This window comes from Mastomys coucha, unplaced genomic scaffold, assembly GCF_008632895.1.
Source record: "Mastomys coucha isolate ucsf_1 unplaced genomic scaffold, UCSF_Mcou_1 pScaffold20, whole genome shotgun sequence".
Lineage (NCBI taxonomy): Eukaryota > Metazoa > Chordata > Mammalia > Rodentia > Muridae > Mastomys > Mastomys coucha.
The window spans coordinates 76,333,679-76,341,532 of NW_022196903.1; positions in this window are offsets into that span (position 1 = coordinate 76,333,679).

Here is a 7,854-nt window from a genome sequence, read left to right on the forward strand (position 1 = left end):
TCAGGGACACAGGTCCAAGGGAAACATCTGGGTTCTGCCTTGGATCTTGGAAGGTAGCCCTGAGTCATCATGTTAGATGACTGAAGGCAAGGAGAATGCTTGGCACAGAGGTGTAAGGAATATGGACCAGACAGCTGCCAGGGTGAGGGGTAGGGATGGGGGATCATGAGGACAACCACATGGATGGGACATTAGATGAATTCAGATCAGAGGCGAGGGTCAAATCTGTTTTCTGAACTTTCAACTGCACAGCCAAGGTCTCTACCGAGCCCACACAGAATCTTTGCATGACTTGACCATGGTGTCCTACTACGCAGCAGCAGTACACAGGAGCTGCCACTGTTGGGAAAGGCTCTGCTTTCTCCTGTGGATGCAGCCCACACGTAGCCACGGACAGAGGATGTGGGACTTGAGTGCCTTCTAGGTCAGCCTCTGTGACAGTCCACACAGCTCATACCTTTGAGTGGATGCCCCAGGAACAGCTCAGGGAGAAGACTTAGGAACCCACCTGTTCTCCCTAGCAGTGGGCTAGCCCAGATTGCCCACTGAGGAGAGTGACTGTGGGAGAGCTTAGCTCTGGCAGAGGAGTTGATAATGGGAGAAATTGATCTTCCTGAGGTTGAAAGGCCAGCCCTACACCTCAGCAGCCCCCACATAGGGAGGACTCCAGAACTGATCCTTGTTCACTGGGGTTGGAATTTCAAGAATGGAAGCTAGTAAAATCCCTTCCCCACCTTGCAGTCCTCAGGCCAGAACTGGAGAAAGGTTGATAAGCTCAGCCGCAGCCCAGAGCTAGAAGCCTGATCTGCAGGTTAATGGACAACTACGAGTACTTAAATATGCACCTCTCCCTTGTCCATGCTCCCCACCCTGATCCTTACCCACATCTCCTTTTTCTCCTGGTCCCTCCACTCTTTGCTCCTCACTACCCCTGACACACACGCACACACACTCACACACAAGCTGGCATGTATCTTGGAGTCCTGGATGATTTCATCTCAGGCAGGCCCTTCACAAATGAGAGAAGACAGATAAACCAGGAAGCCTCACATAGCATCACTGGGCATATGGGGCAAGTAGGTGCTGGTTGTCTGGGTTCCCATCATGTCTTCATGAAACATTCCCTGTGCCTCAGTTTCTCTGTGCGTGAACTGAGGGTGGTTGTAGCTGCTGAATGAGCGAGGTGGTTGCTCAACCTCAGGTCTTACTCCTCAGAAGCCTTTCCTCCTCTTTTTTGAGGCAGGGTCTCTTACTGGCCTGGAGCTAGCTCAGCAAGCTGGGCTGGTTTGCCGGTGATCCCAGTAATCTACTTGTCTGGTCTCCGCAGCCTCAGGATGATACATGCATGGGTCAAAGCTGTGAGTTCTGGGTTTCAAGTAGACCCTATACCGATTAGGCTCCCATAGGCTCTCACTCAGCTGTTTTGAGACAGGGTCTCTCCAGGTACCAGACGTGTATGTAGCTCAGTCTGGCTTCAAACTCTCCAGATCCCTCCCTCCCCCAGCTTCCTACGTGCTGAGATTACAGGTGTGCACCACCACACCCAGCCAGCCAGCATCTCACATGGTACAGTAGCCCATTTATGAACTCACACAATAGGTGAAATTATACTACCCCACCTCGGAAATGAACTCACTGGGAAGCTTATTGAGCGTGACTTGACCCCACATGGCAGGACACAGCTGGCTAAGTCATCAGAGAATGTGGCCAGAGATGTAATTGACTCAGTGAGAGAACAGGGGCTCCAGACTGGACTGGACAGTTAAAGAACAGCTGGCAAATGGTAACCACATGGGGATATAGGCCAAGGCAACCCTACCCTCCCTCTTTTCAATAGAAGCTCCTAAATGCTGATATTGACTGTAATAAATACTGTGGCAACTCTTTTGAAGTTCTTTTTGTTCTTACTGGTTTTGTTTTTTAAAGACAGGGTCTCTCTATGTAGCCCTTGGCTATCCTAGAATTCATGAGATAGAGCAGGCTGCTTCTATCTCCTGAATGCTGGAATTAAAGGGTTGCACCACCATATCTAGTCCCGCTTTTGAAGTTCTTGAATATACTGTGTGTGCCAGACCAGGCCCAGTTGCAAACAGCTAGCTTACTGTACTCTCCAGCTGCTCTCTCTGACGGACACCCCAGGAGCCTGTGGTACCTGCTGACTGAATCTGCCTTTCCTGATGTGGACTTGTCTGTCCCCACATGGATATCACCCTGCTCATTCTGTTCCTTAAGTTTTATTGTAAGTAAAACTGTGATCCCAGCTACTTAGGCGGCTCAAGCAGGAATATCACAAGGTTAAGGCCAGTCCGGGCAACTTAGGAACACTTTGTTTCAAAATAAAAAGTAAACACAGGACTAGGTATTTAGCTCAATGGTAGAACATCTGTCTAGCATACCTGGGGCCCTGGGTTAGATTCCCAATACCATAAAAAGACAAAACTGGATGAGAACTCAAGCTCATCTCCCCTAAACTGTAACATGACTTGTGGAGAAGTATAGAGACCTGCCCAAGCCCCAGTGCTGGATCCCAACACGATGCTCTCCGAACAGTTCCAACTTCAGTGTGCAATTCTCCTTTGCAGGGTTCAAGGTCCCCTCCTAGAGGTACCTCTACACTTGTGTCAGTCTCAGCACATTTTCAGGGGTGCTTTGGCAAGTACATGGTGCCTCCAAGATCCCCAAGAGAGTAATTTGCATTCCTAGGGTGCCTTACCTACCTGGTGATCCAAAGGCTAGCATGTGTTACTCTAATTTTTTTTTTGAAAAGGACATAAGTCATGGGAGAAAGAACCTGAACTCTCATACAAATGTCACCTATAGTTGGGTATGGTGACATGGTCTGTCATGCTAGCACTGTGGAGGCAAGAGGCAGGAGGATTGCAAATTCAAGGTCATCCTGGACTACACAGACAGACCCTATCTTCAAACACACAAACAAGTGTAAGTATATGGAAATTGTGACACCTTCTGAGGGTATATTTGGTGTCCTTAAGATCCTTCTCTTTTTGCCTCAATGTATTGGTTACATGTTGGTGCTATTCGGTTCAAAAGCATTGCCATTCCTCCTCTTCCTCCTCTTCCTCCTCCTCCTCTATCCCACCCACCTCCTTTTCCCTTCCCCTCCTCCTTCTCCTCTCCTCCTCTTCTTCCTCTTCCTCTTCAAGAGAGTCTCTTTACATAGCCCTGCCTGCCCTGGAACTCACTATGTAGACCAGGCTGGAAGCTCCCAGGGAACCTCCTGCCTTTGCTTCCAGGTGCTGGGATTACTTTTTTAATTCTATGTGTTTGTGTGTGTGTGTGTGTTCGTGGGTACACTTGTGTTAAGATATTATGCCACGCATGCTGTGGAACTCCTGTAGAGATCAGAGGACAGCTTTGAGGGATTGGTTCTCTTTCCATCATGGGTTCCAGGGACAGAACTCAGGCTGTTACCCACTGAGCCATCTCATCCGTCTACCCGGCTCAGTTTAATACATGATTTTTCCCCCAGTATTGAACCCCAACCGGGAGCATGCTAAACAAGACTCTGCTACTGAGTTGTGTCCCCACCTAAAAAGCGGCATCCAAGGAAGCAGCACAATAAAACCACCGGAGGAGAGACATATTTGAGCCCAGGTACACACGCACTGATTGAGGTTACCCAGGCTTTTCTGGCATCGAGAGACAGCAAGCACGTTGGCTGGACCTGGTGACCCTTGTACCCAAGAGGCACTGAACTGACTTCTCCTCGACATCTGAATCCATTTGGCAGACTTGGTACATGCTGAGACCAGACTGTAGCAAAGAATTACAAAGACAATGACCTCAGCAAGACTGAAGCAACATGATTAGAGCAGAGGGCAGTGGAGAGAGAGAGGACACCTGCGAGCACAGGCCAGGCAGCCTGCAAAGCTTAGGAGTGCGGAAACCGGAGGGGACCGGCATTCAGGGCAGAAAATTTGTTTCCAGAGGTGACGTGTAAGATGCTATGGAGACAGAAGAGCCTGTGGCCTCAGCTACAGGGGTCAGGGGTACATTCTAAACTTTATCATTGAGATAGTAATTCACTTTGGAAAACCATAATTATCACATTCCTTCTCCACTATAAATGGGCATGGTTAGTTACTTTTCTCATTGTTGTTATTACGAAATACGGGGGGGTGGGGTGGAGGGGGGAGATGGCTCAAGGGTTAAGAGTCCTTTCTGCTCTTTCAGAGGATCCAAGTTTGATTCCCAGACCCCACATCAGGTGGTTCACAAGTACCTGTAGCCCCAACTCCAGGGGGATCCTAGACTTCTCCCCTGTATGAGAAATTATACTCACATGGACATACCCAACACACTGACAGACACACATACACATAATTGAAAATAAAAATAAATCTTATATTTAAAAGATCTAAAATATCAATTAAAAAAAATACCAGACAAAAGCAACTTGACAGAGGAAGGTTTTATTATGGCTCACGGTTGTAGGTGACACTGTCCACCAGCCAAGGCAGCCATGACAGCCGAAGAATGTCTGGTCACACTGCATCCACTCTCAGGAAGCAGAGCGTACACAGGAAGTTGGACTGAGATATAAAACCTCGAGGTTTACCTCCTGTGGCCTACATTCTCTACATTCCACCTCCTAAAAGTTCTACAGTCTTCCAGAATATTGCCCTCAGCTGAGGACCAAGGGCTCAGATACGTAGACATTTCATACTCCAATCACAACAGAAATAAAATAGAACTTTGAAACTAGTAAGTGCTTGGAATAAGACCTGACATCACGTGACGCACTTAGCGTATGTAACCCTCTTTTCCCAGAGAAGTGGGTCCCATTATTATTTCCACTGTTCAGATAGAGAAGTTGAAGCTTGTAGAAGTTTATTTATTTGTTACTGACAGAGAAAGATGAGCAGAGAGAGAAGTCATCTTAAGGAGTGGGAAAAACTTTAAGGTAATGCTGGAAACACCTTTTTTTAAATACTTACTTTATTTCAATTATATATGTGTGAATCTATGTACCAGCATATGTATGCGTGTGGGTGCTTGTGAAGGCTGGAGGCACTGGCTCCCCTGGACCTGGGCTTATAGGCCACACGATGTGCGCGCTGGAAACCAAACTTGGATCTTCAGCAAGAACAGCAAGTGCTCTTAACCACGGAGCCATTTCTCCAGCCCCTGGAAAGATCTTTTAAAAAGCAAATGGACACCAAGCTGGCCAGAGAGGAAAGGCATACACAGTGAGCAGAGATCAGGTTACATCAAGGCCCAGAAACAGGAAATGAGCTGGCGAGCTCGGTGGGATTAGCTTGGGAGAGTCAGAGAGAAGAAGTTGGGCAGTGGTGTGTCATCCTAGACTTTGAAAAGCAGAATCACATGACCAGATCTGTTCGTTGAGCTATTTCATCGTGTCTTTTAGAATCAAAGCTTGCCATTAATTATGGCTCCAGTCCTGTCTTCATTCTGTCACCCCCATCAAGATCACCACAGTTTATTGCTCTAGAGTAGTATGGTTTTGCTATTTAAATCCTTCTAAGAAGGGCGTGGCTTCTACCTACCTATAGGTACACACACAAAACCTTAGAGCAGTGCAGGCCAGCGGTGGGAGCAGCAGGGTCCTCAGAAACAGGCAGAGTAAACCAACAGGTCCCAGCAGCCAGAGGAGAGTCAGAGGAGGGAGCAGCTGGTCCGAGTGTCACATGTCCCTAGAGGTTAAATTGGATGAGGACTAAAAAAAGACCCAGGGATTGAGTGATGAGAAGGTCACCATGTAAGTGTCAGATAAAGAAGCGCAGGCAGAAAGGGCAGACTCCTAGTCCAGCAGTCTGCAAAGGGAAAGGGCAAATGTGGGGTGACCCAAAGGGGGAGGGCTTTGACGGCACTCTCTCTGGTGGAGGGTTGGGGGGATTGTTCTTTGTGTATGTACAGAGTCTCCTATAGCCCAGGCTGGCCTTGATCCGATCCTTCCGCGTATGAGTTGAGGATGCTGTAGCAGCAGCTGACCTTTAACTCCTAAGCTCCCTGCCTCTGCCTCCCAAATGCTGGTTTGTAGTGCAGTGTTTTATTTGTAGGGGTGGGTGGGAGTAGGGGAGGGGGCTGTGAACGCGGATGGAAAGAGAAGCTTCTGCCAGGGAAAGCATTCAGGGACCGATGAACCTGGATATGAGTTTTAGCCTGAGACTTGAGGAGAAAGCAAAAGTCTACATGTTGGGGTTTCCCTGGGAATGGCTGTGAGATGGGAGCGCACAACCAAGAATCTGAGAAATGGGTTCTTATCCTTTCCTCTGCTCCAAATATTGGAAAAGTCACGGACCCCGCCACAGAATCCTGACACTTTATGCCCCTTTGTGTATCTGTGGGGGCCTTCCCTTCTCAGGGCTTTGCTTTTCCTGCCTGAGGAGCCTGGTGGGGTGAGGCACGCTGGTGGGTAGGATGGCAGAGGAGGGCAAGCCAGGGCTTGGTGATGCAGACTTCCACGTGCTGACTCCAACTTCTCATAAGAGCCGGGCTCCCTCCCATTAATGGAACAGTTCCTGTCCCACCTGTTTTCTGATCACACTGCCAAGCGCGTTCCAAAGATGAACTCAAAAGGAGTGTATATCCCAGAGGAGGCTGGAAAAAAAAAATGTAGCACATGGGTTGGGAGAGGCCGGTGGCAGCCACAGGCACATGGGTCATGCTGCTTGTCCTCATGGTTACAAAATCGCAAGGACCGCAGTGAGTCACAGCAGCAGAAACAGAGCTCCCCAGAACCTCTGCCTGCCCCAGGAGCCCAACACAGCCCTCTGCTGCCACGGCCTGGCACAGGCGGACTGCCTGCCTGTAGACTCAAAGATCACTTCCTGTAGAAGAGAATCCCCAGCCCCCCAAAATGCTCCTCTGACACAGCAGCAGCAGCAGCAGCAGCACTTCAGCGTCCCTGAGAGCCGAGAGCTGCCGTGTGGAAACTCAGCAGCTGTGCGTGGGTTTTGAATGATTTTTAACAAGCTCACAAAGGCATACACTGAATTTTGGTCATTTTTACACCCATTTCTATCTCTCAGAACCCTCCCCTTCCCACTGAACCCCTCCTACTTCCTAACGACTTCCCCTCCTACTTAAAAAAATTGCATTTAGTTATTACTTTGTACACATGTGTGTGTGTGTGTGAGAGAGAGAGAGAGAAAGAGAGAGAGACAGAGGGGGAGAGAGGGGTATGTGTATGTGTGTGTGTGAGAGAGAAAAAGAGAGACAGACAGACAGACACACACACACACAGAGAGAGAGAGAGAAAAAGAGAGAGAGAGAGCACACATGCACACACACACACACACACACAGAGAGAGAGAGAGAGAGAGAGAGAGTGCACATGCACACACGTTCACATGTCAAGATCAGAGGACAACTTACAGGAGCCAGTTCTCTCTACTATATAGGTCCTGGGGATTAAACTCAGTTGACCTGGCTTTCTGGAGCTTGCCTTTATTCACTGAGCCATCCCAACACCCTCATCTTACCTTGGAGAGGGGTGTGTGTGTGTGTGGGGTGAGTGTGGGTATGTGGGTGCGGGTGGGTGTGGGTGTGTCCCACTATGTTTAACTAAAGTTATGTGAGCATGGGAAGAAGAAAATCCCAGCATTTCAAACCTGAGAGATTAGGCAAGGCGTGTTGGTGAATGCATACTTTTAATTCCAGCAGAGGCAAGGCGGGGGGTGGGGGAGGGTCTTTGTGAGTTCAAGGCCAGCATGAGCTACCCAGCAAGTTCAAGGCTAGTCAGGTTTACATGGTGAGACTGTCTCAATAGGAAAAAAAAATGTGCTTCAAAGATGAGAGAGTCGACAGGCAGTGGTGGCACACTCCTTTAATCCCAGCACTTGGGAGGCAGAGGCAGGCAGATTTCTGAGT